Raw genomic sequence first — 26483 nt, forward strand, 5'->3', positions numbered from 1 at the left:
CCTGCTGCTGGATCCTTACCATGGGCCAAGCTGGGTTTCTGTTGCTGGCAGTTTTGAACTGTATCCAGTTCAGTACCAGTGCAGGGACTGACAATCAGTTAATTGTCAGTCCCAGCCCCAGTATCGCACAGGAGTCCTGTACTGGCTCTTGTCCCAGCCCCGCATTACATCTTATGTGCAGTTAACATGTTTTAAGTGTAACATGAGGCATGGCCTTCAGCATAATGCACAGATGAGTTCAGCATCATCAGTTAAGGTGCACCTAAGTTAGGAAAACCTGCATGTCAGTTACTTTTGCATGGAAAATAATTCTTCAAAGACATTCAACAAGGAGCTGCTACCTGATTATATCCTGCTTTATTAGTAAATGGTAGGGGCTTTAAACAGCCTGTAACAGAATCATGTAAAACAATCAACAGGCAGAGTACTTCCTTTAAAAAAAAATCTAGTAAAAGTAGCTAATAATTAGCTCAGAACTGTGCATCCTTTCTGACTATCTAACATGAATGTTAGGTGTATATTAAGTATTTTAAAATATTTTAAAATTTTACTATATAAGTAGGTATATTTTAAAATACTTAATGTAGATCAACAACACATGTAATATAAATAGCTTCAGTAGGCTAAGGTGGATGTATGAGTTTTCAGTGACTTCCTTTTAAGAATTTTATACTTTCTAGAGCTGTAATTAAATTATATAGTTAATGCCCAATCAAAGAAAAAGGTCAACACTTTTCATGTGATGGCTTTGTTTTTCTAGGTGATGTGAGAAGAGACCTTGATTTACTTAGGGAAAATCTGCACACGCATGATTAGGTAAAAGATAGCAATAAACAATAGGATAAGCTTCAATGTGCAGAACCCTCCATAACTATCCTGTGTATCCAAATTGCTATTCTCTGTTAATGACTAGCAGAACCTGGAAACCTTTTAACATATATGCTGTGTTCAAAGTGAATCAATCCACATATCTTTTACTTTTTTTAATGAGAAAATTTCAGTCTAGTCCCATGGTTCTAGGAATTTAAGAAAAGCTCATGCCAACTGAGTCAAGGAACTTGGACTGTTTCAGAGTTCAGAATGGCACTGAAATGTTTTGCCAAGACCATGCTAACATTTTAGTAATGATGAGGTAATAGTAATACATCTTACCATGTTGCAAAAGTAGATTTCTTTTTTATTTTTTACTCAAGATTCTGAGATTACACAGATTCATGTAGTTCTTCTTTGCCTCTAAGAAAATGGACATGCTGTTAGGCATTGTGAGGAGCATCCCTTACTTTTTGTCGTGTATGTGTAGCTGGCTTGCTTGATTTGTTTGGATGCCAACTGTCCGAGTTGGTTGCTTGTTCATTAGTCTGTGTGCCTTTGAAAGGCTGACAGGGGCACCCAAAGGATTCTTTCACTGCAGCCTGGTAAAAATGTGAACAATGCCCTCCTAACACTATCCTTCATTTTACTTTTCAGGGGAAGTGACTGAGGGATGATATGGTGCTTTGTATGTTATTATCCAGACCGATGGAGTCACTGACTTCCATGGAAATTGTGGGAGTTTAACATCTCTGAAAAAATCTTACCATTATTACTAATGTGTTTGGATATTGAGTCCCAAATATTCATTTTAAGAAGGCTTACATGATTTTAATACAGATGAGGAGAAATGCTCTGTGCATTTCCTAGTTGCTTTTCCTCCTTAACATCTTTGTTTTTCTCCTTTGGCAGCCTGAAATAACGACTGTTCATAAAAAAAATGCTGTCCTTGAGTCTGCTATTTCAGTAATGCAGTACTGAAGTATGCATGAGTATAAAAAGGTTAGTAAATGACTGGCTGCCACTGTATACTACTAAAGTTTTAGGGAGAGGGGTTCGAAAGAGGATGGAGCTAGACTAGGGGTCAGCAACGTTTTTGGGCAGTGTGCCAAGAACACACACAACTTCAACTTGTAAGACGTTGGCGTTCCAGGGGCGGATGGCAGGGGAGCCACAGAGGGCCTGATCCTTGTTGTGGCCATACAGTCCCTGCCCCTTCCCTGCCATCCACCCAGAGGCATGTGTGCCAGGCAAAATGTCTTCAAGTGCCACACTGTGGCACCTGTGCCGGGGGTTGCCTACCCCTGAGCTAGACTGTTCTTAGTGGTGGCTGATGGCAGAACAAGGAGCAATAGTCTCGAGTTGCAGCAAGGGAAGTTTAGGTTAGATATTGGGAAGAATTTTCTCACTAGGAGGGTAGTAAAACACTGGAACAGGTTATCCAGAGAGGTGCTGGAAGCTCCATACTTTGAGGTTTTTAAGGCCCAGCTTGACAAAGCCCTGGCTGGGATGCTGTAGTTGGGGCTGGTCCTGCTTTGAGCAGGGGGTTGGACTAGGTGACCTCCCAGGGTCTCTTCCCACCCTAACTTTCTATGATTCTATGAACATGACTGAAATCAGCAAAACTTATTTTCCCCTCATACTTGTAAGAATAAATCCTGTGATGCTAATGAAGTCGCACTGGCCTACAATGTGTGCGTGGAAATAGTTCCACTTCTATAGCAGTTAAGTTTCCTCTTTGGATGCTTAAAGGTATAGTCACATGTAACGATTGCATTGATTGCAAATGATACTAGTATAAACAGTTGCAATGCAATGGTTCCGGCTACGTGCTCCTATAATAAAAAATAATATTGCATCCTGATTCATGCAAGAGTTAACGTTGCAGCAATTTTGGCTAAACTGAATGGCTTCCAGATTGTGCAGCCTGACCAGTTAGATGACTGCTTCTGAGGACCAAGGGTTTGAAGTAGTTAAAAGATATGTTTGTCAACTTGTGATGTCTTTTCAGAGAACTGCATGCTTTTGAATATTGTTCTTAAGCATTTAATATAGTAGGTTTAAGAGGGCAGCATGTATACTTTTAGCATTTTTCTTAACACTTTTATCAGAGGACCTTAAAGTTAATTAATGCTATATTTTATCACATAGAACATGCACACTTTGTCTTTGAAATAAATGAAGAAAAAGATTTTTCCATAGTTATGGTTTCATAGAGCTAGGACAGCCTAATCTTCAGCTGATTCACCTCCCCACCCTTTCCTGCTTAACTGAAAGCTGAAACCTTAGCTGCTGCTGAAGACTGGTATTCATAGGTGGATCTGTGATTTTGCAAAGTGTCTCCAGGACTGTTAAATAGAAGGAGAGAGACCATGAGCAGGTAACGGACAGTAAAACAGCACAAAGGTTAGCTTGATTAATGGAACATCAGAACCAGTTAACAAGGAGAGACCAGCTGTAGCAAGAAGAACAATGAGGCAGATGCACACCCCAATTTGGAGGAGGCTGATTTTGGGGGGAGGGGAGGTGCATTTGGTGAGTAAATACAGCAACTTATAGCTTCTATGATGTTCCCATGTTCTAGAGGGCAGTACTGAGACCCCAGAGACATTAAAGGATTTATATAAGGTCACAAAGAAAGACACTGACCTAGCTATATCTAAATTAAAGAAAAAATAGAGTCCAAGTTCCCATTCCTCTGTTTTAAGGATAGCACCACTGACCTTTGAATTGTAATTGTGCAAAACTGGAACAAGATCACCTAACCCAGTCAAAATTTTCTACTTTTATACCAGTGTTACTGAGGTCAGAAGTAGCCTTCTGCCCCATTTGTGGCCCAGGTATAACCCCCAAGAGGCTTATTTTTTGGTTAGCAATGTAGAAAAGGCATTTCTTGTTTGCTGCATTAGGCCATCATAGCTAGCAAAATCAAATCTCTACTGTGTAGCAAAGCTCTACTTTGAGATTGACTTCCTCCTACTCATGCAACATGTTTGTTAACTGTGATGAAATGTGTGCCTTGGGACTCATACCATCTCTCTTCCATGTTCTTTGTTCCTTCTAGCAGACTGTTAGGATTCAAAAAATAAGTCAAGACCTTTAACACGAGTGTTTACTTCCCTCCCCATATACAGGCACCATGGGAACATTCTTGCAAAACAGAATTTCACTGCAACTGTTAACAGCTTATGGATGGAACGGATAACAGACGGGAGTTTTGGGCTGGATTGTAATTGTTGTAGACAGCTAAATGAGATATAGGCATGTAAGTCACAAAAACCTATTGGCATTCAAAAAGCCCAAGCCTGAATTGTTTCACTCTTTGCAAGTTAGTCTAACCTGCGTAGATTAAACCGATTTGCTAGTGGATAGACATTCCCTTTTCATTCTGGAAACGCAGGCACATGCCTGCAGTGGCTCAGGCCAGAAGCCCCTGGGGTGCCAGACCAGCCCTCCCTCCCTTTCCGCAGCGGCCAGGCCTGAGAAAAGCTGAGCTGAGGGATGCGTGACCAGGCCCCAGCAGACTCGAGTATGATTTGGGGCAGGTTTAAACCCCCACCCTGGCAGGGACCCCAGCTGGGATGTACCTAGATGGGGAAAGGGGAAGCACCTGGACTTAGGCTTCTGGGCATGCCAAGAAGGGACACAAATAGGTGCTCAGGTCATGGTCTAAGCTCCATTGCTACCCAGATTGGAGCTTGCAGTTACTTAAAGTCTTCCTGTGTCTTCAGTCTATTAGATGTCCACAGGCCACGTGTAGTACTTGATTCAGGCAAGTAATTTGGCACAAAACACAGCATCTATTGTGGGCTTCATTCTTGACCGCAGCTCAGCTGCATAACTTGATGTGGTAGCCCAGTAAGGAGGGGCATTTCTCTGGGAAAGGAAGTCCTTGCTCCTGGCCCCATTTATGCATTTTATGTTAGACAATCATTGGTTACAAAACAAAAGCAAGCCTGATACCAGGGGGGAGAACGCAGGATTCCCCATCCTGCGGAGTGCGCGTCTTACTGGGCTGTAGAAGGGTGGGGGGCATGTCTCACTAGGCTGTAGAATTAGACTCCGCTAAATTTGTTCATTTCTGGTTCTATGAATCTTGCATATTTAGCTTTCGAGTAGCCTAGTTTGAGCAGAAGGGTTGGAGGATGTCCAGTACAGCCTGGCCCATAGCCTCGGTGTTGGGGCACTCTCCTGGGAAAGTAGAAACATACCTTCCACTCGGGTGAGGCTGGCTAAAATCTTGGTTTTCCACTCTTTGGGCAGATGTTCTAAACTGGGAGCTATTGTGAAGAGGCTTGTCACTGCCATCATGACTTTTGATAGTAAAAGTTGCTGTAAGTTCTGTGTCTTGAACTGAATTGAAAAATACTATCAGTATGAATTAAACACTTCCCGACTGGGTGCCCTGGATCCCCAGATGAGAAAGGTGCCTAATGTGCAGACCTGGAGTTAGATGCATAAACTTGGAAGGGGGATGGAAATTTGCAGTCTGTTGGCTAACTCCAGGCATTTCCCTATTCAGGAAATTAGTTCTCTGGATTGCCCTTTGGCAGCTGTTAACCCTGTTGATTTGGATAGTTCGCCCATGGGATACAGCCTAACTTTTTAGGTGTTTCAGTGTCTAAATGAAGATTCCAGCAGCTCCAAATCACTCACTGGTACTTTGGGTACAAATAATTTGCTCGGAAGGTTCATGCTTCACCAGTAATAATTTGTAATATTATCCCATAAATCATCTAATGAATTATTCATTGACTCATTATTTTGTAAAATAATTTGACCAGCTCTCCTGTTTCTTCTTTAGTGTTGTGCTTATGCATTCATGTGTTCTGCAGGATGCTAAATGCAATGATGCTAGCACATTACGAAGGGAACGTGTCCAGCAATAACAATAGATATTTAATTTTTATAAATTTGAAACAGCAAAAGTAACAAAAACCCCAGCAAAGAGAGGGCATGCACAAACCTTCAGCATGTAAAGAAAGTAATGTTTACTTTAAACCCTATCATTTAAAAATATGTAATAATAGATCACTGTGCAGTTTTCTTTTGTTTTTGTTACTATCTTAGCTTTGATTACTCTTCCTTCTGTCCTGTATAATCTGAAGTAATTTTAACCAGGGCTTTCAACGTAAACAACCTCAACAGGTTTCTTATTTTTAGCTTTCTTTCCTACTGACTGTTTTTTTTCTTTTTTCCATGTCAAGCTATTTTTTGGTTTATTCACAAATTGAAATAGTGCTCTTCTCCTTTATCAGGAACATAAGTCATTAATCCTAAAAAAAACGGGATCAAACCCCCAACTAGTTAGAGTTTTTATTTTGTATTATAATTTACTGTTTCAAATGTCCATAGACTTCTCCTAAGCAAGATGCTGGTGATGTTTTGGGACTGGTGGTGGGCCAAAATAACAGCTAGGTCCATGGTAGGCCAGCCGTTCTGTCACCACTTCTCCCGGCCGCCTTGCCACTGCATCAGCAAAGCCCCGAGGCCAAAATACTGCAACAGCCCGCTCGCCATTGAAGTGCCTTGGAAACCACACCTTTGTGGGGCAGAGGATCGCTCTGTGGCCGGATCCCCGCTGTAGGCTGTTGGCTACTGTTTTAGGCACTTAAAAATTGAAGACAGGGCCACATGTTCTTAAAAAGATGATATCCCTCAGATTTGGTATAAAATGGATTTGATTTAAATCAAATGGATTTAAATCACTAGTCGGGAAACCTGGATTTGATCACTGTTTTCTACAAAAAGTGCATTCTTGTTGTTTGATATAACCTTAATGCATATTATTCACAACTCGGAGCTAGATGCAGGTTTCATTTTTAGAAGGTACACGCTATACATTTTGAAGCAGTGATTTTTTCTTTGATATTTTTTCAGATTAATTTTTCAGCCACATCAGAAAACTGAATTATGACATTTAAATTGTTTTATTTAACAAAAACAACAACCGTATGTATTTTGGATATTTTTCTTCAATAACAAACATATATACTTATTTTAACAAAACAAGCACATGTATTTTTGAATTTTTAACTATTTAAGTTATAAATGTGAAATGTATTTTTTAACAAAAATTAAATAGATGATTTCAGCCAGGTCAGCATGAGAAACTTAAAACACTGGGGTATGCAGCAGACAGTCTTCACCTTCCTCTTCTTGTTTATTCATAGACTGGAAAAGAAAGACGAGCTTTCCTGTTTTATCAGTTCCCAAGCAGTTTCTCAATTTAGAATAAATTAGTCCAAAAGAAGAAAATATTCTTTCTACACCTTCAGAAGAAGCTACTGCTGCTAAAAGATGGATTATCACTTTAATCATCTCTGGATCCAGGTGCTTACGTGATTTCCACCAGTTCACTGGTGTGACTTTCTTTAAAACTTCATCAGTAAACAGGTATTTCTTGAATGGTTCACCCTTAGTCCTGAAATTTATTATAGTTGGTATTATGGAGGGATGATGGCTGGATGCCCATGTCACAGCTGACTCCTCCTCTTCAGCAGTTAAAGATTGACCCTGGTAGTGAGTGCTGAGAATATTGGCAAGAAAATGAGCTTGAGATGGTGCTTGATCCACTTGTTTTTTTTAATGCCTGTAATTTAGCTCTGTCATCACGTATTTCTCTTTTCAAGGTCTCACTCAGTTCCTTCCAAATTTCAACAGCATCCGCAATAAAACAGCCTGCACTTTGTTCAAGGCTATGGAAATAGGCTTCAGGATAGTCCGCATCTGTTCTGCCTTCCTCTAGCCCAACGTTGAGAACTTTAGCTATGACCGTTCCCTCTATTTTGTCACAGTTTTGTTCACACATTTTCGTAAACTTAGGCGAGTTCTCAATACATTGCTCAAAACAGTCCACTACTCAGTTCCATCGCATGTCTTGTGAGAGTTAAGTTTGGGTCCTCCTGCTTTCTTCAGAGCACTGCTGCAAAGTGGTTGTTACAGAAGTATTTTCCAGTTTCAACAAAATTAGCCTTTATTTCTGGAGCACTGAGGTCTTTGGCTAAGAGGTGCATCAAATGAGCACCACAGCCATGTGTGTGTTATAGCTTTACTGCTACTACTGGTAAGTATTCTGCTGTGTGCATTTCCTGATGTATCAATTGTTTCTGTAAGGTAGACAGGTCCTTCTTCTGTTGTCACAAGCACATATTGCTGGATCATTGTGGATATTGCTCCACCCATCAAGACTCAAGTTAACAGTTTTCCCCTCTAGACTTTTTGCATGCTGTTTAGTTTTTCTTACACTCTTTATCCAGCAGTATCATCTCAGATAGTATATAATTGTAAGTTATAATCCCTAGTGCATGATATCTTTGAGCTTTAACTTATGTTAAAACTATCTTTATATAGGTTGGTTTTTTTAAAAGCATCTTAAAAATAAAAATATTAAATCAAAAAGTCTGATTTAAATAAATCCAATTTATTTATTTATTTTAATTATTGATTTTTATCCACCTTGAAAATGATAGAGTCTGAGTTATGGTCTCAGTTTCATGATGCTTTTCTAATTCTTTAATACTTTCCTTGAACTGGTAGATCTACTATTTGTTCCACATAATTTTGAGATAATTGGATTCTGCTTTGGCCAACTTGGTTCAGTATAAGGAACTCTTTTTTTCTGTATCTGAATACAAAGAGACCATCCATTTAATGCCGGTTTAAGGGGACTGGATTGTTTGGGAGTTAACTAACTGGGTGCAGATTCATAGAGCTTTATCTCTGGGTCACCAGTTAACATCTAGTGTACATCAAAAGGCATTCTGATGTCTTTTCTGTAAATAATGTAGAATAAGTTGTAAGTCTCAACCATTTTTGGCAGGCATCTGTTTCTGTCCGTCTCTCAAACAAACAGAAAAGGAAAACAAACAGAAAAAACCCTCTTGCCATAACTGGTACTCAGAGTTGTCTGTAACTGGTGCATTTTAACATAAATAATCATTTCCAGAGACTGAAGGGGGCTTTGCTCAGGATAATGTTTACTTCGGGTCACATTTGAAGCACGTTAATAATGGAGACTTCTAGGGAAGTTTTGGTGGTATTATCATTCATTCTGTACCTGCTCTGCATTATAAATGGAGGGCTCCAGTTTTCAGGACGGGTACCTTTCAGAAGCTTTACCCTAACCTTTAAAATGACTGTGGATATGCTGGGGAAACCTTCATGATAAACGGCATAATCCTAACTTGGGGTAGAATACTGGGGGAGAGGGTTGTGGATGGTTGGGTGCATGTAACCCTTATCCAAGAGGGAAAAAATGAATTTTGTGTACATGTTTTGGTAACATTGAGTTTAATAACGTTAGTGTGGGCAAGGGAGAGAGAGGTCAGTGGATTACAAATGGAAAGGCCTGTCTAATCTGTGAAAACTAATCTTAAACCATGAAGCTTTGCCAGTACTTCGTTAGAAAGTTTGAATGGTAACTGAAATGAACATTCTTTTTAATTTTGCTTGGCAGTTACTCATATATTATTCTAATGAGGTCAGTCAAAATATTACCCACTAATTACAAAAAGTGTGTCAGTAATTTCACTGCAGTAGTCTGAAGAGTGTTAGCTCTAACTAAAAATTTGCTAAGAACTGTAAGTTATTCATCGGAGAGCTTAATTACTAGGCCTGTGCGAAACAGCACCATTTTGTTTCGACTTCTGTTTCGCCATTTCGCAGGGACAGTGTTTTATTCCATGCTGTTTCGTCAAAACTGTTTCGACATTTCGCCCATAGGCTATAATAGGGAATCATTAAAATGCCTAAAACATTGCCTGATTCAGAATAAAATTGTAGAGATTGGAGCTCCTTCTGAGGGCATGAAGCCTGCCAAGTTTCAAGGAGATGGATTCAGAGGTTTCTGGGAAACTGCACCTCAAACTGTTCAAAGCAAAACTCGTGACAGTTGCCGGCAGTGGGAGCCTCCTTTCATTCAGCGTGCAGATTCGGGGGCTCACACCCTCAGGAGGGCTATGGGGCTGTGCCAGACTCCTCCTGGGGGTGTGGGGCCTGAATCTGCGTGCCGGATGACAGGAGGCTGCCATTGCTGCCTGGGCCTGGTGCTGAAGCCAAGTAAACCCAGCTTCGAAACTCAGAACGTTTTGAAACTTTCAAAACATTTTGAGTGCCCTTGTTCCATTTCGAAGCTGTTTTGAAGCCTTTTGTTCCAGTTTCATTTTGCTGTTTTGAGCTACAAAGAGCTTAGAAACAAAACACCCAGAACATTTTGCACAGCCCTATTAATTGCAGCTCGGGTGCTTGAACTTTGGAAACACACAAAAAAAAAAGAGTATCTTCATAATGTGGAATTTACACTACAGATTGAAATCTGCATTTGAAATTGTGGTTATAAAAATGTGATGTCAAATATTTTGGCTCTGTAGAACAGTTAGTTTAATATAACCTTTTATAATAATAAATTTATATGTTTCATGTGTCTGTTAGATTAATATATAGACTTTTTCATAGCAGGGATCTAAGATCAGAGGGTTGTTGTAGAGATAAAATGTTAAGCCACAATTGTAACCCACATTTGTACCCCACCTGGTATGATCTTGTCTGCTAAAGCAGTAGTTAACCTTTTTTGTACCAGGACCCATTTGTAAACATCAATGGCCAGTCCTGACCCAGTGCCCCTCACTTCTAACCCACTGAACCCTCATACCCCCCAGTGTGTGGGGCAGGGGGTGGGTGTGTGGGTTAGGGTGGGGTGCGCATGTGGGGCACCAAGCAGCCCCTCACAGACTGGTGCTCTGCCAGCCTGCAAGCCACAGTGTCCCATGTTTTTTCTCCTTTAAAGGAGACTCCATTTTTAAAGTTTGTTGATCCACATTTAAAGTTTGTTCACAACTGTCATATATTCTTGCGACCCACTTTTGGTTCGCAACCCACAGGTTGAGAAATGCTGTCCTAAAGGACTAGGATAGTGGGGCAGGACTGGGCTGCAAGCCAGGTAGAGCTACATGCCAGGATTGGGCCAGCACCACCCTCTTCTTCCCTGATGCTGGGAGCAGGCCCTGGGGCCTGGTGCCAAACTCTTCTGTCCCTGCATGCCAGGATTGGTCCCCAGGGGTCCAGTGCCACCTCTCCCACCAGGATTGGTCGCCAGGGCCTGGCACTGCCCTCTTCTGCCTTAGCACACCAGGATTGGTCCCCTGGGGCTTGGCGCTGCCTTCTCTTGCATTGGTGCACCAGAATTGGGCCTGGCATCACCCCCTGCCAGTTCCCCACATACTGGGATTGGGCCCTGGGACCCAGCACCACTCCTGCCTAGCCATGTGCACTAGGATCAGTCACATGCTCCATTGTGCAGGCCCCAGGGCTCCCCATGGGTCTAGAAATTTGGCAGAAAGGGAGCAGTGCCACCACTCTCCCACCTCCAAATTTCTTAACCCATGGGAAGCCCTGTGGGCCAGATGACATGGTACCACAGGCTGGATCTGGCCTGCAGGCCAGGGTTGGAGTACCCCTGGGCTAGGAAAATGAGGGATCATTCCTCAAGGGGATGAACAGTTTGGCCCAATTCAGTGAAGCATTTAACAGTATGCTTGTGTTTAAGCATGTGAGGTAGCCTTGTTGAATACACATGCACAATGCTTAACTCAGCACTTCGCAAGAGCGAGCTCTAGAGGAAGAAAATGTGGAGGTTTCCGAGCCATACGTCAGTCTCTAGTAATTCCTCCCACAACCACTCCAAGAGGTCTGATCGTGTGTTTCCCTCTGGAAACTTCATGGTGTCTTCCACACCCAGTTACAGTCTCCTTTTTTCCTCTACCCTCTTGCTACTGGAGACAATGAAGATATCCTTCTAGGATGGCTGCCAGCTCCCTTCAGAGGCATGACTGCCTAGGGACTGGCCACAAAAAAAGTTTGGCTGTTCTCCTAAAACAGTCATGTGCAATCCACTTTCTTCCCTTCTGGTTAGGGAGAAGGCTTTGTGCTTCTCAGGAGAAAAGTATCTTGTGGGATCAAGACCTCCTAATTTTTAGGAGACTGCAATTTTACACTCAATTGCTGTAAGCAGATATTAAATCAAATAGAAGGAAACTGGTCCATTACGGTAGTTCCTCGCGTTCTCTCTCGCTCTCTCTCCGTCTTACTCTCTCTAGGACTGTGTTCTCTTAACATAACCTTTTGAAGCACTCTTAACTCTGTCCCAATGTTTACAGTGAAGGAATTGGATTTAGATTATTTATAAAAAATGCAGGGCATTTTAGTTTAACAAATAATGAAGGATATATTTTTAAATATGTATGGTTTTTATAATCGCAACAAAATACTGAATGTCTGTATTCTTGACTTAAGAACAAGGAATTTAGCAAGGGGGAAAATAAATGTTGGGCACCAAGTAGCTGCAGAGTGACTGTACAATTAAACCCAGCAAATTTGGCCTGATCCCACAAGTGACCATGCGTGGGTAGATGGCTTTACCACTGCCCTCAGTAGGGTTTCATACAGATGTAGCTGCCTGCCCTAAGACTGCGGTTTTAGGATTCTGTCTTGGAGGACTGAAAAGAACATGTTGGGAGAGGTAATGTCTAGCCAAATATGTTGCTCCCTTATTTGAATTTCTACTCCTACAGAGCTTCAGTTGCAGATTGATTGTGGATGTTCCTCTCATAAAAATCTATTTCATTTTTACTTAAACTTTAAATATTAGTACAAAGCAAAATGTGCCACAAATCTGAATAGAGAAGACCATTATGAGTTGGTATATTTTATTATAATAATACCTTTCGCATAACAGGGAATATTTTTCAAACACTCGGAGATGTGAAAATTTGTTCACAGTGGCATTATTTCAAACATAATATTAGTATTGATAGGTTTATTTAGGAAGCAATCTTAACCAATAGGTAAAGGTTGAGTCCCAATAAGGGACATGCATACCTAAGACTGAAGAGGCTTAGAGGCACTCAGACTCTTCAGCCCAGACCTCTATTTTTAGGTCGTAGGCAGGCAAAGTTCTTTGGATAGATGTGATATCTTTTATTAGACAAACTGAATAGTTGAAAAAAGTTCTTTGCAAGCTTTCGGGCACAATCACCCTTCTTCGGGCATAGGAAGTCTGTGCTGTTCTGAGGATAGGTGCCTACAGGGTGAATCTGGGATTCCCGTCTCCATTGAAGCTGGCCTTTCACATTCCTTCACACACTTTCTCCCCTTCCTTCCCTCCCTTCTCTCCTCTCCCTATCTACTGTATTCCAAACTTCCACTCATTTACATTTTCACAGACTTCTCACCACACTTAGCTTCTTTTCTACCCTGGAGAACTCAGAACAACAGCAGAGTGTCCTGAAGCCTGAAGAAGGGTGGCAAGGTTCTCCGGGTAGATGTGTGATATCTTTTATTAAACCAAATGAGTAGTTGGAAAAAAGTTCTTGGCAACCTTTCAGGTGCAGTCACCCTTCTTCAGGCATAGGGAGTCTCCTATGAAGAAGGGTGGGTGTCCTTAGACCAACATGGCTATGACCAACAACCCTGTAATCTCCATTGAACAAATGTTGCAAGAAAAGAAACCCCAGAAATAATCCTGGAATTAGATACCAAAACCCAGGGCTTCCCCTCCCATCTGAATTCCCAACTGAATAGGCTACAAAGTTATGCTCCCTCTTGAGCTCTTACCTCATGCATCTCGCATTTTGTTCTGCACAGTGGCCCAAAATCAGAGGAGGGATGAAGAATGACTCCCTACCCAGACTCGCCTACAGCAATTGGCCAGTAATACCAGTCACGAGACTCGGGATTTCTAAATCAAAATAACTCAGACTCGTGATCTCCCAATCAAACCCTCATATATCTGGATTTTCTGAGCTGGCAATACTGCACCTAGTGGTTAGGAAAGTGGGAGATGGACCCTCTGAGGTTGTGAGGAGCAATGGATCTAGTTTCCTTCCATTTCCTGGGTATGTGCTCTGACCACTAAGTTAGGTATAAAAGGTGGATACCACCACTGCTGTCCCTTTGCTTCTCTGCCTGTGTTTTAAAAATAAAGCAGCTTCAACTGCATCTTGCTAGGGACTGCCCAGTCCTGTCGGGGTTCTCTCGATATGTCTACCAGATCAGGCCCCTGAGATCTTGGGCACTGCTCCCACAGTTTCTGGATCCCACAGAGCTATGGGAGCTAGATGCTGAGGTGCTCAGACTAGGGGAGTTCAGGGTATGTGCAGAAGCAGAACTGTAGGTACCTAAGGGAGATTTCAAGTAGAACAGGAAGTGTCTAGGCAGTTTAGGCACCTTGTAGGGATAGGCACCTGATAAGTGAGCTTTTAATTAATTAATCAATTTGAGGGTTTTTGTATTTAATACACATGAATAAACACCTACATGATGATACCTAAAGTCTATCTACATCCTGTTTCAGGCACCTAAGTCCTTTTTTCAGATATGGCCACAAGGGGTTTTTGCACTATATATTATAAATAGTATAACCCTGGGAAGATGGTGACCTGGGTAAAGTTTATACTTCTTTTCCTGGCTCTCTCTCAAGCTCCCTGCATAACACTTGTTGGATTTGTACACCTCAGTTTTTAAATGCTGGGGTTCCTGATAAAGCAGTTCAGAACCGTTTTTTTGTTTTGTTGGAGCTCTGCACGCGAATGGTGGTATCACACCAGCTCTAAACATTTCAGAATAGTGGACTTCGATTTCACACTTCAGGTTCGAAAACTGATACTGGGTTTACATCCTGTGAAGCATTACCCATTGAAATCCAAAACTAATTAAAATATCCGTAACATAGTATGGGATAAAGTCTTTTATTCTTGTTTCCCTACCTACTCAGGAAGCATATATTAATAGGTTTTGAAAGCAATTTTAAAAATAAAATTTAGTACCATTAAAGGCAAGTCTACCAAAAATGATACCAGAACTCTCATTTTTCCATCCTTCAATAATATGTACGTTCTAGTCCATATAAACACACCAGTTCAACATGGAGTGCACTTAAAGAAATTCATTTCTTTATTTTTTTTAAATAAGTATTTAAAACTGACTCAACTGAATTTCTGCTTCAGAAAGTGAAATGCTAGGAAAACTTGAAGTTTATTTTGCAACAGATGCTTTTAATTTGCTCTCTAACAAATCAAGCTGTTGGGCTGATCATTTTCTGGGGTGTATTAGAAAATATCTGACTAGAAAATATTGCTTTCCTGAAAAGTCACACTTCCTTCTGGATATGAGTAATAAGGTGAGTGTGTTTTGATTAATGAGAGATTCATGTTTAAAAAAAAAAAAAATAAAGCCTTCTCCAAATAAGAGATGTGGCCAAGAAGCAGATATTTCTTTCTTACTTATGTGGTAAGTTTCCAGATCATCTTTTTCTAATCCTTTATTGATGCATCTCAGCTATCTGATTGAAAATAAAATGCCCTGCTTGGCTTAACAGCAAGAACGCATTTTTGGGGTACTGATTATGGATTAAGGAGCCTCAACATCACTGGCTTACCTTTTGGCTTACTTCAAATCATTGCCTACAAATCATTGCTATATAAAAACCTACTAAACTCGTATTTATAAAATGAGTTGATAGTTGGTTCCTACAGAATGTCATGATAATGAACTTTGTTACTAACTGGTACCTTTGCTAGTATTATCAACAGAAGTGACAGTGTCATGGAGACTGAATTAAGTTCTCACTCCAGAATAAGGGGGAGATGCAGTAGCAGGTTGCAGTAGGAAATCTTTGTCTCTAGCGGACTGAGAACCTTCACTGCTTGAATTATGAGCCAGGCAAATTCCTAACCACTAAATAGCTTAAAAAACAGGAACGATGTTCTAATCTAAGGCAATGGTTCTCTACTGTACTAGACTCAAGGCACCCCTTGGAAAATGTCAGCTATTAGTTTTCACTTGATTTTTGATGACAGAAAAATAATAGAACAATTCTTCTGTTGCAAAAACATCAGAAAGACCCACAGCAGGTCATAATGCTTTTAACACTATGGATTCCCCTTTGAAATCTCTGGGTCGATCTTGTGAATTGTGGCTGCACACTTAAGAGTGCTAACATTGTGTAGCATCCTGGAGAATCCTTGAAAGGCTCTCAAGGCACCACAGGATGCTGTGATGTGCTGATTGAGAATTACTGTTTTAGGGATTAGCACACGTGAATAGAAGTTGAAAGATCAATATTCTGTTCCCTGCTGTGATACAGCCTTCCTCTGAAATGAAGTTAAGCAAGTCACCTAACCCTATTCCGTGCTTCATATCTGTATTAGGCAGATGAGAGAATTTACCAGTGTCCCAAAGAACTGACAAACTAAGCACATTGTATGGATTTGAAACACTTTGGGGGCCTTGACTGCAAAATGCCATGGAAGTGCAGAGTATTATAGTGGTTTTCCCAATGTGTACATACATGGCACTGTCTACAATCCCTGTTGCTCAAATGTCAGAGTTTCCATGTTGTAACAGGCATTGTCTTAATTCAGGTGGTGGACACTGCCTCTAGAGCTCCGCTCATACCTCTCCCTCCCACTTCCTGCTACCATGAAGTTCTTATGAATTATAACATATAGCCTGGTGGCTCTTATAATTGCCTGCAGGTTTGTTGCAAGGTAAGGGCACTGCTGAGCAGGTGCACACATGCTGCACTGCTGTTTAAAGAGTCTTCTAAGTATTCTATCTGCCTTACTGTACCCAGTTCATGCTATAAAAGAGACTTTTGTATCCACAAGCAAACATAGTTTTACCCAGTGCCAAAGAAAATAGAGGGGAAAGTGAAACAAAACTTGCAGGAGGACTTTCTGCTGAGTGAACTTTTAGATCAGGAGGTCCTCAGGGGTTTGGACTTTTTTCCAGTCTTACGTTTTTGTGGAAGATTGACCTCACTGTCAGGGTTTAACAATAAATAAAATTTTCTGGTGCAGGATAAGGCTGTAGGCGTTCCAGCACAAAGAAGCGGTACAGAGTCATGTTAGAGATGCCAAATTCGTAAGAGATTAGAATGCAGAGAATAAGGCTGCTAGCGAGCATGCCAAACATGAGGCCTAGAGTGCACAGGGTATAAAATACTAATGGAATTGACAGACATGCAGAGTAATGAGTATATAGATACTATTCTCAAAGACATTTAATCTTTTGATTTTTGGGGGTAATTTCAGTAGGAGTTATTTGCTAAGCACTCTTGATAATCTGGGCCTAGGTGACGAAGGCAGAAATAAGAGCAGCTGATATCACTGATACTAGGAATCCATGGTATAACACTTGCAAATGTCATCACACCAAGCCAAATATAAAACTCCTCACTTTGGATGTGCAGGAAGGGCTACACTAGATCAGAGCAGTGGTTCATCTAGTCAGGCATTCTGTCTCCAAGATTCACCAGTGCTAAATATGTAAAAGGGCAGTGCTAGAATCTCTCCAATGAAGAATTATAGAACAATGTACCCATAAAAGAAGGTTAATCTTAATCTCTGACAGTCAGGGTTTGGGTTTATAATTTCTCTCTATATACTTTGCACATTCATGACTAGAGAGATTATAAACCCAAACCCTGACTGTCAGAGATGAAGATTAACCTTCTTTTATGGGTACATTGTTCTATAATTCTTCATTGGAGAGATTCTAGCACTGCCCTTTTACATATTTAGCACTGGTGAATCTTGGTTAATAATATATCATTATTCTCTTGTCTATAAAAAGTTGCATCTTATGCCTGTAAATTTTCCACATGCAAGAAAACAAAAATTCCCTGGACAAATTTTACATATTATTGTATTCCAATGTTGTTAACTATCTCCGTGCTCCTAAATTATTAGGAAGAGTGAAAGGCGTGCCCTATTTTGAATGTTTTCCATGATTGTGTATGTGCTTATTTGTTGTTGGCAATCCCTTAATGCGAGGATGACAGTCTTCCAGTAAATAGGGAAAGCATTGGTGAGTCCATAGATGACTGAGGAGGCTGATCCAAGATATGTATGTTCAACTGCCGATGTGGCAAATAGTTCTGGGAGGAAGGAATAGATCCGTGTGATGTCAGGTTGCATCTGTTTTCCTTTGTCTCTCTCTCCTGTGCTCAAAATGATTGATGCCATACATCATGGTGTCATTGGGGATGGCTCAGTCTCCCAGGTATTGATGTTAATATATTTCTTCAGACTGGCCTTCAGCATGTCCTTGAATCTCTTCTTTTTCCCATCTCTACTGCGGTGATGATCAGTGTATTGAGAGTATAGGACTTGTTTTGGGGATTGGTCGTCTCACATCCTTATAACATGTCCCATCCAACAGAGCTGGGTTTATATAAACATGGCTTCAATGCTAGTAGAGTTTGTTTGAGCCAGAACACTGGCATTCATTCTTCTTTCCTTCTAGTTTGTGGAGGTTTTTTTGTTCACCTGGGAGGAAAAAATTGTCCATGTACTTATTACCTCTTTTTAAAACAAAATAAGCCCAGGCTTTCTGGTTCTCTACAAAAGGAAGTGTTTCTATGTTGTTATAGGTAGACAAGATTCTTTGGATAAATGTGATATCTTTTACTAAACCAACTAAATATTTGGAAAAATGTTCTTTACAAGCTTTTGGGCACAAACACCCTTTTCAGGCATAGGGAGAGTCTGTTGGTGTTGTGTACACTTCTGGGTGGAACAGAAGCATAAGGCAATATGCAAAATGCAAGTCTGTGAAAATGCAAATGTGTGGCAGGGAAGATCAGAGGGGATAGACGTTAATAGGTGCGAGACAGGTAGGTAGGGGGCAAGAGGGGAATGTTGACCTGGTGACAGAATGTAGGTGATAAAATGTAGAGAAGTTACCTGGAATTATTTGATGTCAGGCAGGTTATAATGTGACATAAATCTAATGTCTATATTGTAGTCCATGATTTTTTATATCCAGTAGATTTATGAAGTGAAGTTCGTAGGCTCATCTACAAAAAGTATTTTGTAAGTTTCCTTTGAGGATTAGAACTGAGAGCTGGGAGAGTGAGTGGTTGTCTTGTGAGAAGTGTGCACCCACAGGTAGTTGGGTATTTTTGTCTTTGATAGATTTTCAGTTTGTGTTCATTCTGGTACACAGTTGTTATTTGTTTTCTCCTATGTATTTGCCATCAGGGCATTCAGTGGCCTGGATGAGATGTATTACATTTCTGGAGGTGCAGGTGTAAGATCCAGGAATGGTGATGGCTCTGTTGTGGGGTGTAGTTATTGTGGGAGTGGTGGAAATGTGTTGGCAGGGTTTTTATTCCTTCTCCTGGCATAGTCTGGATCCATTTGGTGTGCTTTGGTCCATAGGAAGTTTGCTTCTGGTGATGAGGTTAGGAGGTTTGGTGCCTGTTTTAAAGGCTAGGATGGGCAATTCTGGAAAGATCTCTTTAAGAATGGTGTCTTCTAGTATAGGTTGCAACTGTTTGAGGATTTTCCATATAGGTTCCAGGGAAGGATGGTATGTCATAACTAATGGAGTGCGATTCCTGGCATTTTCATTTTGTACTGCAGCAATTCTTCACGTGGTATTAGAGTGGCTCGTTCAAAAGCGCGATCTATTTCTCTAGAGGAGTGTCCTTGTTGGGTGAAAGTCCTTTTGAGATTTGCAAGGTGATGATCGTGGGTGTTCTCCTCAGTGCAAATTTGGTGGTATTGGAGGGTTTGACTGTATATTACAGCTTTCTTGGTGTGCTTGAATTGCTGGTTTTGTGCAGATATATGGGTTGGTCCATGGGTTTCTTATATATGGTGGTTTGTATTTCACCATTCTGGATATTGATCATAATGTTTAAAAAGGAAACGTTGGTGCTGGAGTATTCAAGAGACAGTCTTGGTGGTGATGATTGACTTTCTGATGGAAATCAATCAGGTTACAGGTTTTTGGTTCAAATGATGAAGATATCATCTATATATCTTAAGTGTAGCATGGGTTTGATGGTGCAGTTCTTGAGGAATTCTTTGTCCAGGTGGCCCATAAAAAAGGATGGCATATTGTGAGGGCATTTTGGTGCCCATAGCTGTACCCACGTGCTGGTTATTGAAAGTGAAGTTGTGTGTGAGGACGAAGTGTATAAGTTCAGTAATATCATTAGGTTGGTACTCTGAGTTGTAATCTTGCTCTTGTAGGCAGGCTTGGGTGCCATCCCGGTTATGAGCATTTGTTGCTCACCTCTGGACCCCTTTATTCCTGCAGACCTGAAGAGGGGCTGACCAGAACTGAAGGCTGTGTTCCCGATAAATGTGTGACACTTTACAGCTTTTTTTTTTTCAATTGGCAAGCTGTACATTTGAGTAGATGTTTTCGCTAAGCTTTTTACTGTTGCATTTGAAGGCTGAATCATCTATAATAATAATAATAGGCTTATTCTGTCTGTCTGGAGCACTCCGGTTGTCTCAACAGCCAATCACAATGCTTACTGAAACAACCAATCAGAGTGCTCCAGACAGTGCGGACAGACAGACTAAGTATGTTGTTATTACAGATCCTGAGGCATTTTAAACAGACATTTAGGCAAGTCAGAGCTAGAATGAACCGCTGGGTCTCCCCACCATGGAGCGGGCAGGCTCCACCTAGCATGCTTAAACCTGAAAAAGGGCAGAATGGGAGAGAGAGAGATGAAAGAGAGACAAATATGTTTGAAGGTGGTACCTGAAGGTGCTGAAGTAGATGGATGTGTCTGGGAGTGGTGGAGTAGGGAGACTTGGAAGTGTATGGCCAGTTTGGCCTATCACTGCTTTATGATCTCTTCTGGCTATGGCTACCTCCCTCTGGCTGCTTGTACCCCAGTTGGTAGAGGAGTGGACACAGTGAGCAGAGAACAGACTGCTTATTGCAGGACCTAGTCTGTAGCTCCTATTGCCTTGGATTAATAGCCCCCAATTTCTTAGTCCAGATGGATCAGGACTCCCCTGAATTGGCAGATGTATAAGTGCTACATGCTGTTTAACTTGCTCTTGAACTTGTGGTCAGCCCTGAGGAACAGCTAGCAAAATAGCACCAGGAAAAACCATACTTAAAGTATATGTACTTTATATGAACTCTGTCAAAGCACCATTGTAAAGAGCAGCATTTGAGAGCTACTTTGGTGAGCTTTCTCCCATTTTCCCACTCTATCGACTCAGCAGTTTAAAGATTTGTACCTCCATGCTGCCTTGCAGGCTCTTTCTCTGTTTTGTTTTGACTCTCCTTAATGTTCTTAAGTTACTTAACTCTATGCTGTTTACTTTGAACTGGAGAAGGCTGGAAGATATGTATTTATTTGTTCATTTGGAAAAACCTCACCGTTTCCTGGACCACCTAGCAGATCTAGACCCAAACCACCAGTGCTTTTTCTGACCCTTTCTGTGCACTTCATATTCTAGAAGAGAAGCAAGGATTTCTTAGGGTAATACCTTTTTTGGCCTAACTATATAGCTGGGATAGAGTTAGACAAGTTTTTGAATGCAACACATTTTTCTTCAGGCCTTGCATTTGAAAGATTGTCTAACTTAATCCCAACTATTCAATTGGTCCAATAAAAAATATCACCCTAAGAAATCCCTGCCTCTCGCATAATTTCTGGACCCCTCTGATTCTAGCAGAGAATCTTGTGAATGTGGCTTGGTCTTGTTCCCTCCTGTACACTCCCTTAATACAGGGAACACACACTTCCTATCAAAAAAAATTTTTTTTTCCTTTTTACACAAAGTCTCAAATAACAGAAGAAATAGGAAGAGACTTCTTCTTATTTCTTACTGGACAACTTCAGATCCGTTAGCTGCTTCCAGTGTTCAGACTTCTGATTATACATATCTCAGAGATGTTTGATAGTTAAGATATTAATTAGGCCATTATTTGGTAAGTGTAGTCATTTGTGTGTGGTTTTCACTGTGATTTGAAATGGGTTTCACATCACTGATGCTAATTAGTAACAGCTATGTCTTATCTAGCACTATTTTTCAGTAGACATTAAGGCACATAAAAAGGATGTCAGCATCATGATCCTCATTTTACAACTGGGGAAACTAAGGCATGTTGAGGAAGCAGGACTTTTTCAAGGGTCATCCTTCAGGTCAAAGGTAGATCCAGGAATAGAAAGTAGGTGTCCTGTATTCTGTTTCACCCAGTCAAATATATTAGCTTTCCAAAATTGGGGTACATGTCTTAAGTGGGAAAGCTGGTATTTTGCCCAAAATAGAAGCATGGTGGTGTTGTAAGATGGCTGCTTCTTCTTTTTCTTTTCCTTCCAGCAGCTGCATGGAGCGAGGGGTGGAGTCTAGCAGGGGCAGACTCAGCGGGATGCACCCCCCTTTGATTCCTACACCACCCAAAATTTAAAAGCAACTGCCTGGCAGCAACAGTGGCTTTTCTATTCAGGCAGCACTTATGGAGTCAATGGACTTCATGGCTCCTTATAAACTACCGTATTCCTTCTAATTACTCTTCCCTCCATATCTATGGAGGGTTAATGGTCTTCTCCTTTTTAATGGTTTTCCAGCAGGCCTTTCTCGTCTTTTCAGCTGCAGTTTGTTCATTTAATTGGAGGATCAAGCAAAAGGCTGTATAGTCTCATGCAGTGAAGTGTTTTACTGCTTCACTAGACTTTCCAAATTGATGTTTAAGCAAAAGTATCTTCCTTCCTATTCTGTCAGCTTACTGGAGCTGCCTGGTGCAAAAGATTTTTGGCTTATTGGAGAGTAGGTAGCTTCTGCTTGAAGAAGAGCATAACCACTCCGACAAAGAGTGCTGCTACATTTAGGTATCGGGACTCCTAAATTGCAGATCAGATCAAGATCTGGAATGCTGGAGAAAACTTGCATCTTGAAAAACCACTCTCCTTGCAAGTTCTTCATCAAGTGATACCGTAGAAAACAGAGCAATGAAGTTAGCTGACCATCTGCCAGAGGCAGTGTGGCCAGTTGATTGAGACCTAGGAAAGTAAGAATCTGTTCCTGGCTCTACTCTGTACCTGTTAGGTGATCCTGAGAGAGGCATTTTTCCTGTCTGTGTCTCTGTAGAAGGGGACTAATGATACTGATCTTTTTAGAGTTCTTCAGCTGAAAAATATTAGGTAATAACTAGGTATATATTTTTTAAGAAAAAGAAGCAGTGAGTGACTGCTTTTTGAATAATTTCCTCCTAGTTCTTGCAGAAGATATATGGTGGAGAGGAAAGAGAGAGGTTGTGTACAAACAAGACTTCCTGAATTGCAGTCATGTCAGACACTGACTTTCTCAAATGCTCTGGTTCCCTGAAGAGCTGGGAAGAATAATGCTAGTCTTACAAGACGGCTTACTATTTTAAAAAAATGTTTTCAAAAATAAGTGGCAAAGAATTTTCAAAATTAATGATTCGATGATATAGTACATTTTGAAACTCTCTCCATTCTCTTCCACCATTTCAAAAATTTCCCCCCCAGTTTTTCCAATGAAACGGAGAACCTTTATTTGGAATTCTGAAATGAGCATTTCACTGGGTTTTTTTTTTCTTTAATCTTGCTTGTTATGACACTTTTTGCCTTCTTTATTCCAGCCCTTGTTGCAAAGTCAAGTCCTTGGCTGACACAGTGGGATATATTTTCAGTATGTTGCCTGTGAAATGAGTTGTGTAACTGTCATCATGAACAAGACTTGTGCCAGCTCCCTCCACATATGGTGAGAATCTTTCCTGGCATGTACAGTATTCAGTTACTGGTGGGGGAGAAAATATTGGCAGCGCTTAGCTGTTTTTTTAGTATTATGAAACATCTCTTCTTACTGTATGCAGGATAGCAAGTAAAATCTTTTTTTTTTTTTTAATTAATCCACCCCACAAATGGTCATTGATTTTTTTGCTTTTAAATTCAGTCCACTTACAAACTGCTTATTTGAGTCCTAGAGCTGAGTGCAAGCTACTACACCACAGAATTTAGTTTAGATGTTCAAGTGTGGCCTGTGAATTTAGTCCTCTTAGGCTAGGCTGCTTGGACCAAGATGGAGAACTGAAGGCTGATGTCCACTGCCTCCATGAGCCTACAGCTCGGAGGCAGGCAACTGCAGCCTGCTGAATTTTTTTCAAATTAGATGGGGCCCTCATGGTCTGAGAAATCTGCCAGTATTGTTGCAAGCACCTGACATCTCTCTCTGTTTGAAGCAACATGAAAGTAGACTCGAAACTCCTGAATTCTCTCCCTGGTTCTCCCATTGATTCACTAATATGTGTCTCTGGAAGAGCCCTATGATATTTAGCACGGATGAAATTGCTAGTTCTATAGAAACTATTTTTAAAATGTCTGTATTAAATTGCTTGGGTTTTAAAATCGCTATTTTTTTTACAAATGTTTTTAAAAAACCCACTTAAGCTCTCCTGCACTAAACTCCTGTAGAACCTCTCACTCTCTTCTTGTGACTCCGGCATGTATTTTCAGCCATTGATCCTAGAAGTCAATATATGAACGGTCCAGATTTCAAAATTTCTTTCACAGCTACCTTGGTATCTTTTAACTGGGTTTTCTGAAGTCAGCCTAATTTAACTCCCTTTGATGACAGTGGGATTTTTACCAATAGTTTCAAACCGAGCTATGGGGCAGATGTTGAGTACTTTTTGAATTTCATTTCTAAATACCAAAGCTATGGGACCTATACCATTATTTGTTAAGCCTGTCTCAGTATCCCAATCTGTAAAACTGGAATAGTTGTGCTTCCCAGCCTCATAACAAGTTAAGAAGTTCACATTGTTTTTACAGAACTTTTCAAATACAAAATACTCTGTAAATATGCCATACGATTAATATTTATTTGCTGTCCCTCAAAGGAGGGCAGAGACTTTTTTTTTCCCAGAAGATTACTGCCTTCATTGTAATTCATTTTTTGATCTGGCCATTTGTCACTTTTCATCATTGACATCTGGAACGAAGGCAGAACTGGATTTTTGCATCACTTTGCATGTCATTAAGAAGCAATTAAGAAAAAGCACAATTGTGGCAACCAAACAGAGAACAGAAAACACGAAAAAAAATCTCGTCACAAATGTAAGTTTGCATCATTTATCATTTATGGAAACAAAGAAGTTTCCTGTGACAGACTCTTATTTTCCTTTAAAAGATATTATCAAGGTTTATAGACTCCAAATAGCTTCTTCCCCCTCCTCCTCCCCCTTCTCCTCCTCCTCCCACTCCTTCCAGTGGCAGCCTTACCCCTTTGGAGCATCTCTCTAGTATGGATACATCTCTGGAAACAAAGGCATCTTGCCCTAATCTCCGTTCTTTCACAGATCGTTCTTCTCTTTGTCTTTCTATCTACCATTGTTTCACTGGCAAGTATTAGTACTGCACAAGGGTGTGGCAGAGGGTTACTTTGTATTATTTTATTGACAATGCAGACTATAACCATAACCAGTCAGAAAAAGGAGGATAAAACTGGAGAAGATCTAGGGACAATGGAGCCTTCTAATTTATCTCATGTATTTGATTACATCTAGCAGTTAATTGGACACTTCTGAAAAGCTGAAAGCCAAAATGTATCATTTGTATTATAAACACTAAAATGACAAATTGTATTGTTAACCGCAGTGTTTTTATTGCATTCAATGAGTAAAGTGTTTTATTATTTGTTTTGCTTGGATTAATCATGTCACTGGGGAGTTTACAACCCAAAATGCAAAATATTACTAACGTTTGACGACCAGCAGATGAATCCATCTTCTCTTTTTTTCTTGTTATTTCTAACAGGTAAATAAACTGTTTTTTCTTGAAAACATACACTTTAGTCTCTTCAAACTATTCAATATGCTGAGACATTTTAATCAGTTTATTGTAACCAGACAGTACCTGTTAAGTTAAAACAACTAGTCAAGTGGGACCTAATTGAGGAAGATTATTTTTCCCTTTGAGATTTTTCCCTAAGGTTTATGATATTATTTCTAGTGCTACTTATATCTGTAATGCTATAATCTTTATTTAAAAAAAAAATATATATATATATATTTTTTTTTTTAATTTTTTTTTTACCTCTCTGAGACTTCTGCCTGATTTTAAGGAATACAGAAAAATAGTAACATCAGGGATATTTATGGATTTTAAGATTTCTTTGATTCCTCTTTTGAATAATCTCTTTAGATGCTGCTCTAGTTAGCTGATAATTGCAAAGTATCAGAGATGAATCCTAGGAGGATCTCATTTGTTTTCTTTTTATTTCTAAGAGTGAGAATTGGCTGCTTAGAGCTGGACTAGTAGATGCCATTTATATGATGGCAGTCCTCCCTTGTTTCTGCGATTATCTGCAATGAAAGGTGCATGATTACATCCTTCAAAAGAAATCCAGACTTTTTGGTACAAGCCTTTCTCTTTGTTTGTTTCTGGATTTTTCTCCCTCCCTTTTGTTGTGGGCAAAAATGAAACCCCAAGAACAAATCCAGTTTTATTCAAAAATCAAAATTGCAGCTGAAACATCGTAGCCTGTCCTTAGGCAGAAAGAGCTCCATTGGATTAAAGGGTATTGTATTGTAACAAGAGCCGTCATGAGCATGGTCTAATAATTATCTGTAATTTTAAGGAAGACAGATGTAGCAGTAGCTTGTGATTTCAAATAACAGCCTTATTAATTTTCAAGTGAGCAGCAGCAGAAGCAGATGGTGAGATGAGGGAAGTATTCAAATGTTTGCTATTGATAGCTCTTACCGTGGTGTAATAAGTTTTGGCTGGTGATTGGCTAAGCCAGCAGGGTCCTGATTGCTATCGGGGCTGTAACCAGCTGGGTCCTGCCCGAGGCTGTTTTCAGAAAGCTGGTGCATGCTAATATGTC

At 40.4% G+C, this 26483-nt stretch overlaps 1 protein-coding gene across 1 annotated transcript in view; it reads left to right on the top strand.

The window, feature by feature from the left end:
- Window positions 1-4020: 4020 nt before the first annotated feature.
- Window positions 4021-26483, top strand: part of AFAP1 (actin filament associated protein 1) — a 165302-nt gene continuing 142839 nt past the window's right edge. Inside the window, exon 1 of the mRNA XM_014527232.2 lies at window positions 4021-4075. The gene's annotated coding sequence lies outside the window, so the exon portion shown is untranslated. The remainder of the gene's footprint in view (window positions 4076-26483) is intronic.

Source organism: Alligator sinensis, unplaced genomic scaffold (genome assembly GCF_000455745.1).
Source record: "Alligator sinensis unplaced genomic scaffold, ASM45574v1 scaffold421_1, whole genome shotgun sequence".
Lineage (NCBI taxonomy): Eukaryota > Metazoa > Chordata > Crocodylia > Alligatoridae > Alligator > Alligator sinensis.